The sequence below is a fragment of the Antechinus flavipes genome, chromosome 1 (genome assembly GCF_016432865.1).
Source record: "Antechinus flavipes isolate AdamAnt ecotype Samford, QLD, Australia chromosome 1, AdamAnt_v2, whole genome shotgun sequence".
Lineage (NCBI taxonomy): Eukaryota > Metazoa > Chordata > Mammalia > Dasyuromorphia > Dasyuridae > Antechinus > Antechinus flavipes.
The window spans coordinates 3,837,204-3,845,388 of NC_067398.1; the positions used below are offsets into that span (position 1 = coordinate 3,837,204).

At 64.7% G+C, this 8,185-nt stretch overlaps 1 protein-coding gene across 5 annotated transcripts in view; it reads left to right on the top strand.

Annotated features, from left to right (window-relative positions):
• Window positions 1-4,264: 4,264 nt before the first annotated feature.
• The window catches only part of VILL (villin like), a 28,872-nt gene continuing 24,951 nt past the window's right edge, over window positions 4,265-8,185 (top strand). For 3 of the 5 annotated variants that reach the window (XM_051977953.1, XM_051977977.1, XM_051977944.1), the window contains exon 1: window positions 4,265-4,374. The gene's annotated coding sequence lies outside the window, so the exon portion shown is untranslated. The remainder of the gene's footprint in view (window positions 4,375-8,185) is intronic. The other 2 variants (XM_051977962.1, XM_051977969.1) reach the window with 2 other exon arrangements.

An 8,185-nucleotide genomic window follows, 5' to 3' on the forward strand; every position in this document is an offset into this window, starting at 1 on the left:
GAAGCTCCGGAAATTTGACCCTCCAGTGTCAGGAGGTGGGAAGGGTCACTGGGGGCCCAACCTCAGCAAGACCACACACGGCCCCGCGTCCACGCTGTGTGCCAGGCATTGTGCTGTTGAGAATACAAAGGCCGGCTGGCAGGGGGCTGATCTGCGGCCGACTCCCGCTCTCGGAGCCTGTCAGTCCCCCAGAAGACTGAGTCCTTTGAGGGCAGAAATGGCGCGCTTTTTGTGCACGATGTCGGGCACAGAGCGCGCTCCTCCTGACTGATCGCTCCGGGCCTGCCCCTCACTGCCCTGGACCTGGGGCTCCTCCCTGAGCCCCTCTGCTTCCCCATTTCTCTCCTTGGCCGGGCCTTACGGCTGGCTCCCATCCAAGGCCGGGCTCCTCGGCGGGGAGGCACCCGGTGCCCCAGGTTTGCCATGGCTGGGAGAGGTCGCTGCATGGCTCTAACTGGGCTTCTTGTCCAGCCCAGCCCCGGCAGCCTTCGCAGGCAGTTCTCCTCCCCTGCCTAGAGGGGAAGGGAGGCAGCGTCTGGCAGAACGCCTCCTGAGCCATCCTCCCTTCTCTTTTTCCCCATCTTCTGCCTTCCCCGTTTCAAAAGTTTTGGTGGTTAAACAGCCATCCCATGGAAGCCAAGACCCTTCACTCGTTCCCACTGGAGCTTCCGTTCCCTCGGCCCCCGCTTTGAGAGTTGGGGGTCAACTTGAGCCTGACATGAGGCATGGGAGTGGGGCTCCCTGGGCTCTGCACAATGAATGGCCGTTCCCAGGGACACGGTCTTCCTGGCACTTCGTGGACCCCTGCCCGGGATGTGCAGTGCCAGCCTTCGGAGGCCCAGGGGAGGCTCCTGCCAGCCTGGAGAGCTTCGGAGGCCCAGGGGAGGCTCCTGCCAGCCTGGAGAGCTTCGGAGGCCCAGGGGAGGCTCCTGCCAGCCTGTCCGAAAGCCTGGTCAGAGGGGGCAGGAACAGGCTGGGTCTGTGGTGGGGGAGGGCCGCAGCCATCCACATTCTCCCCAGCCCTCGTGCTCCCCACAATGTGGCCTGCGAGGGAGTGAGGAGGGTCCGTCAGAAGCAGGAGGATTCTGGGGAGGATGACCTCGGGGGCTCAGGCCCTTGGCCAGACTGACTGGGGCTCTCCATACAGAACTTGCTGAGGGTCAAAGTGATGGAGGAACAGGGGGAGAGGCAGGAGCCGGGTGAGTGTGGAGGGGTTGAGAATATGGGCAGGAGACAGATGGCAGGACGGGGCAGAGGCTGCGAAAGCGGGGCGTGCTGGGAAGCCCAGTGGCTAGAGCATCACCTGGAAGTAGAGCCGAGGGCAAATCCAGCCTCAGAGCCTTCGATGCCCAGGGACCCTGGACAAGGCACTTCCCTTCTCTGCCTCAGCTTCCTCATCTGTAAAATGGGGATGTGAGCTATTGTAAGGTGCTTTGTCTGGTCCACAGTAATTGTTATCATCATGGGGATGAGGCAGCCCGCCAGAAGGACCGAGGCTCCGCCCAGGAGGGAAAAAGGGTTCTGGGCCCAGCTGAGGAGGGGTGCTGCTTCGGGCTCCGGCAGGTGCTCCCGGGGTCAAGGTCTCTGCAGAACAGGATGGGACTGGACACGGGCCGGGCTGTCCTGGGGCCCTGGGCTCCCAGTTGCAACTGTTGCAGAACAGGTTTTCCCCAAGCCGCCCTCTGCCTGGTGCCCATTGTCGGGAAGGCGGCGGGGGAGGAGGAAGGAGGTGGAGGGGGTGGGAGGAGGAGGAGGAAGGGGAGCTCCGGGCCAGCTCCTTGGGTTCCCACGATCCCTGGCACCAGCACGCCGCGGAGACCTCCCCTTTGTGGGAACGGCCCCAGATCCTCCGTCTTCCACCGGAGCCCCAGGCCTGGGCGAGGGGGGGCTGGGGAGAAGGGAAGAGGGGGGCTCCGATATCTGAACCGAGGATCCCTGCCCCCTCCCTGGTCACACAGAGGCCTTTGTTAATATTTACCCAGAGCCCGGAGCCGGGAGGCCGTGACTTACAGATAAGTGGCAGGGAAGGAACAGAGTGGCCAGGCCAGGAGAGTGACCCGGCCTAGTCCTGGGGGAGCCTTTCCCGGGGGGCCCTGGCTGCCCCCACCCCCTCCCCAGCGCTGCTGATGGGGACTGGAGGTGACCTCGGGCCTGGAGCCATTCCTCAGGCCCCGAACGCCGGGGCTGGGAGCTTGTCCTTGAGGCAGCCAGGTGGTGCGACGGCTAGAGCACTGAGCCTGGAGTCGGGAGGATTCACTCCATCTCAGCTGTAAATGGGATCACAACAGCACTCTGGGGTGGTTGTGAGGGCAGTGACTGGCACACCGGGGGTGCTTAATAAATGCTTATTTCTTTCCTGAGGTCCAACCTCACTGACAGGGAGCTCCAGGTACCCCAATCTCCAAGGGGCCAGTTCTGGGGCTCCCCAGGGGCTCTGCAGACAGCGTGAGCAGTGACCTGTGTAGGCTGGCCGGGGCCTCAGTGAAGGCAGAGCAGCCTGAAGCTGCCCAAGACCCCAGGCCCTGCTCACTAGGCTTCCTTGATGCAGATTCCCCCGGGGGGGCTGGGGGAGGCCCGTCCTGGGGAGAGCAGCCCCCCTTTCTCTCTCCCAGGGACATGTGGCCCGGGCAGCAGCTGGACCATATATCTGTGCCCCGTCAATGCTTCTCCCCTTTGGCCTGCTCTCCTGCTTCGTCCTGGCGCGGTTTCCCATCCTTCCCATGCCCTAGACCCTGATGCTGAAGTTGGGCCTCAGGCCCCATGAGGGAAGGGGCTCTCCCAAGACCGCTAGGCCAGTTGGGAGGAGGGCCCCGGCCCCTTCCAGCCCCGGCCCTTCCAGCCCCGGCCCTTCCAGCCCCGGCCCTTCCAGCCCCGGCCCCTTCCAGCCTCGTGCTTCTTGCAGCCAGGTGACCCCCACAGCACTGGCTGAGCTTCCCCACTTCTCCAGCTCTGCCCACAGGGGACCCCCAACTGTGACCGCAGACTGGCCGAGACTCCCACCTGGCCCCGAGCTCCCCATCCTCTGAGTGGCCCAGCTAGAATGAGCCACCCAAACCCGAGACATCCTGGAACGTGAGGACCCAAAGACCTGAGGTCCAGTCTCTTGCCTTCTGACCCTGCTTTGTGCCCTTGGCCAAGGCCTCCTGCTCCAGCCCTGCGAGATGAGATGGGACCATTGGATGGGAGGCTTCTGGGGGAAGAGCTCCCTGGGATTCATCCCTTCCTCCTCCTCCCCATCCCCCTCTCAAGCCCCCCAAACTCAGGCGGCTCTTCTCTCAGGTCAGACTGTTGGTCGCCTCCTCATTGGGCTTCCCATCTTAATTACAGCTCTAACAACTGGGGCAGGCTCAGGGGGCCCTGTCTCGGCAGGGAGCGGAGGGGCGGTCTCCCAGCTAGTGCCTGAGGCTCCCCAAATCCGGGCCCAGCTCTCCATCCCCCGTGGGCCCGGCCACCTGCCAGAGAGCGCAGGAGACTGAGCCCAGGTTAGGTCACCTGCCCAGTGTTGCACAGGCAGCCAATAGCAGGCCTGGGACCAAGCGGATCCTCAGGCTTGTCCGATCCAGCTCCTCTCCCTGCACGGTCACTTCTGTGGCCTGAGGACACGGGCCTGGGATGTGGCCACGCCCTTCAGACTCCAAACCAAACCTCTCTGGCTAGGGAGGCTCCTGGGGAGCAGAGGGACCCCCCACCCCGACCTCTTGCCCACCCTAACATGCTGCTTCCTGGGAGCTGCCACGGGCTGAGCCGCGGCCGTTCCCGGCTCTCACTAGGGACCCAGATATGGCCGGCAATGTGGTCCGGCCGGGTTAGGGGTCGGGGTAGTCCCAGATTTCCATTAAGGTCAGTCTCTGAGTAAGGGGGGACTCAGGAGGGTCAGGGCTAGGGGTCAGCCAGGAGTCAGGACCACGGCTCACCGGGTCCAAGGCCTGGATGGGAGGCCATAGCGGCAGCTCCCCACCCTCACCCTCAGGATGGCAGCCCGGGCCCACAGTCCTCGGCCCAGGGGGGTTCCCTAAAGGCCAGGGCTCTCCCCATGAGGTGACAGGGGCTGGGCGCCCGGCCCTGGCTCAGAACCCGGGTGGGTGTTCCCGCCGGCTCTCGCTTGAGGGGGCAGAGCTCGGCTGAGGGCAGCGGCGATTGGTCTCCCAGCAGCCCCGTCAGTGCCCAAGGCTTTGCTGTCTGCAGGAGCAGCTGAGGGGAGGAGGAGGAGGAAGAGGTGGGGAGTGAGGAGGGGAGGAGGGAGGGCGGGCCCAGAGGACCGGCCACCGCAGGGGGGCGGGAGGGGGCCAGACGCCCAGCCCAGCCCGTCCCAGTGCAGACTCCAGGCGCTGCCGGCCACAGGAAGACAGGTGAGCTGCTCCAAGGTGTGTCCAGGTGAGTCCTGGGTAGGGATGCCGCCACAGGCGGGTGCCGGGAAGGAAGGTGAGGATCAGGGTCCTAGACCTCCCATCCCCCCTTTGGTCCCTGGCTCTCCCGGGCCAAGGGTTGAAGGAGTGTGGGACTGGGGGGGGGGGCGCCATGAGGCTGGGGGGGCACCTGCATCAGGGTCCTGCCGATGGCCTCTCCCCACTCCCTGCCGGGCCCGTGGCCACCGCCCGCTCCCCGAGGGAGAAAAGGAGATGAAACATTAACGGGACAGAGGCTGGCGAGGCCGGCGCCCGGATCCTCCTAGAGACACGTGAGGGTGCGGGGGTCAGAGAAAGGAGGAGCAGCAGGGACCCCCGGGAGAGGAAAGGACGAGAGGGGGTTAACCTTCGCATCCCTCTAGCTCCGTATCCCAAAGGTTCTGGGGAGAAACCCCCCCCAGGAGTGGCTGGGTTCCCCCTCTCCCCGCCCACTCCTGAAGGTTCTCCCAAGGAGCCCGTGGGGCCAAAAGGGCTGGAGTTCGAGGTTCAATCCATGGGGGGAGGGGGGAGGAGTGGGGCACTGGAGTAGGGTCGGCCTACTGAACCTCTCGACCACGCCCCCTCCTCCTGACCCCGTCAGCTCCAGGACCGCATCCCAGAGGCTTTAGGGGTTCAGGAGGGGAGGAGGGAGGGGGACTGAAGGCGGGAGAGGGAGGAGGAGGAAATCACCGGCCTGCTCCGCAAAGTCTCTGAAAACTTCCTGGGGGGGGAGAGAAAGCGCAGCCCAAGGAGGAGGGAGGGGGGCCTTCCCTCCGAGAGGGAAGTGAGGGAGTCCCGGGGTGGGATGAGGCGATGAACCGGGTAGGGGTTTGGGGAAGGGGACGCAAAACTGGACCCCCCCCTTCCTTCCCGGAGAAATGGATGGAAAGGGGCGTGGCCCACTCTCCCCTCCCCCCGGCCCACCTGAGCCCTGGGCAACTCCCACTGGGTTTCCTAGGGTCCCCCCGCGCCCGTCCCGGGCTCGGCCTCTCCCCGCTGGCTTTGTTGAGCACGGGGGCGCGCCCTCTCCAGCCTTCCCGACCCGCCGCCCTGGACGGGATTCACCTGAAAGAACCCCCCCCCCCCGCGGCCGAGAAGGAGGGGGGCGCCCGGGATGGGGAGAGGGGCCGAGCTGAGTTTCGGGGCGGGAGCCCGCTGGGGCGTGAACAGGAGGACGTGCGGACCCAGACGCGGGCACGGGCGCTTCCCTCTGCTCTGGGTCAACGCCGCGGGCGGGAGGGACTGGCCCATGGCCGGGGGCGGGGGCCCTCGGGGCTCTCTGCGGAGCTGGCCGTGTCTGCCCGTGCACAGGCAGGATTTGGGGCTCGAGGGAGGGAAGAGCTCTTTCCCCGAAAGGGAACCGGGGGGGGGGCTTCCCTGCCCTTGTCCCGGCACTCCGCGCCCTCCCTTGGGGAGCCAGCTCGGGCCGGCCCATTCCCGGCTTCCGAGGTCGGCCCGGGGGCTCCTTTGGCGTGCGTGACTGTGTGTGAGTGAGAGTGTATGTCAGTGTGTGAGTGAGTGTGTCTGTGAGTGTCTGTGAGTGTCTGTGAGTGTCAGTGTGTGAGTGTCTGTGAGTGTCAGTGTGTGTGTGTCTGTGAGTGTCTGAGTGTCAGTGTGTGTGTGTGTCAGTGTGTGAGTGTGTCTGTGAGTGTCAGCGTGTGAGTTTGAGTGTGTATATATGTGTGCGAGCACATGCACTTCGGAACCCCGGGGTCCTGCCGGGCCCTGGCTCTCCCCTCCCCTTGCCCGCCTGGGCCCCTGCGGGCCCTTCTCCCTCCGGGGCTTCATTCCCGACAGCCCAAAGCGGGCAGAGGTTCCTGAGTCGGGGACTGCGGGCATCTCCTGCCCTCTCCGAGTCCCGCCTTCCCCTCCGGCTCTCCTTGTGGGCCGCCCTTCTCAGAGCCTTTCCCGGCCTCCTCCAGATCTGGGGGGCAGGACGTCGGGGCTTCTTGCCCCTCCTCAGCCTGGCATTTGTAAATGCATAAAACGAGATCGCGCGCTCCCACTCTCCTGCCCACCCCCCCCCCCCCCGGGCCTGGGCCAGGGCAGCCGCCAGCTCGCCCTCCCGGTCCCTGCGCCTCCTGCCTGGCCCTTCTCCGTGCAGGCCACTCCTAGAGCACAAATCCGCCCCGTCCCTCTCCCAGCTCAGTTCAATTCAGTGAGCACCTAGTCCGGCCCTCAGCGGGAGGGGGGGCGGGCAAAAATGAGCGGCGGCTTCTGCCTGCAAGGCCCTCCCCTTTTCCTGGCGGAATAATCGCGGCCTTGAGGGGCCTCTTGGGGCGGCCGGTGCCTCTGGCCAATGGTGAAGGGCTTTGAAGCCAAGCTGGGGAGAGCGCACCGGGGAGCCACGGGACCTTCTTGAGCTTGGGAGTAAACTGGTCAGGTCCGGCCTTTAGGAAAAGCCCTATGGCAGCCGTCGGAGAGTCAGGGAGATAATTAGGAAAACAGCCCCACAGCGGGAGGGAGAGGTGGGCAGGACATCGGAGACCGGTGGGAGCAGAGGGAAGGGGAGGGAGGGGAAGGCAGACTTTCCAATGATTGGATGGGGGGGAAGGGGATTGAGAGGGGAGGGGGGACTTAGTAGCAGGTCTCCCTCCCAAACACAACTCGGAGCCCTGCTTCCTGTCCCCAACCTCTTGAACTTCTGTCTCTGTTTCCCAAGGACACGGCCTCATTCTGGCCACTATCTCAGCCTTGAGCGTCCTTCACAATCTGGCTCTGGCTCGCGCAGGGAAGAAACATTTATTACGCGCCTCCGGTGTGCCAAGCTCTGTGCAGAGCCCTGGGGACGCAGGGAGAGGCAAGAGACGGCTCCTGCCCGCAGGGAGCTCGCAGTTTAACGGGAGACACTGAGCTTCGGAACGACACTGGGGAGGACCGACACTGGGGAGGATTAGGACGGGCACTGGGGAGGACCGACGCTGGGGAGGATTGACACTGGGGAGGACCGATCTCTCCGCCGGCCTTTTTCTGTGTCCTTCCCTGGGGCTTCTCCCCTCCTGCTGCTGTCCTCCATGCCTTTGCTGCCATTCTTGAGAATCCTTAAGTGCCTCCAGGAAGCCTTCCCACTAGCCTCCCTCTGAGGGCTGTTTGTAGAGCCTGGTGGTGTTGATCCTCGGAGCTGTCCCCCTTGGGTTCTTGGTTCTCATTTACAGCCTGGTAGCACTGGTCTATGCAGCCTGTCCCCCTTGGGTTCTTGGTTCTCATTTACATAGCCTGGTAGCGTTGTCCACACAGCCCGACCGTCTCGGTAGATCCTGATGAGTTGGCCGACCCCCCATCTGAACCTGCCATTAACAGGGAAAATCTGGGGACCCGGGAGGGGAAGCCTGGGAGCATGTCAGGAATGCAGGGGGAGCCTGGGATTGAACCGGAGAGCTAAACTGTAGCCAGATTGTGGAGGCCGGGGGAGCCGGAGGAGCCAGAACGGGGTCAAGGACAGCCAGTCCGTGCCCACGAAGGAGGGAGGGAGAGAGAGCAGGGCCAAGGCCATGGAGCCCACAGATGGGCAGGGAGGGAGGAGGGCCGGGCCGGATCCCAGCTCCCCCGCCTCCGGCCTCCAGCCTCCCTTCGACCTCCTCCTGGCCTCCTCGCCAGCCTGACTTCCCACTGCCCTCGAGGCTGTTGTCCCTGCTCACTGTGCGCTGCAGACCCGTCCCCCTGCTCAGCCTCAGAACCAACTCATTCTCACAGCGAAGTCCCTCCGTAGGTGTCAGAGCCCCAGACATCGGGCCCCCAGGGCTCTAGTTCACTTACACTCACACACACACACTCACATATATTCACACACACTTACACAT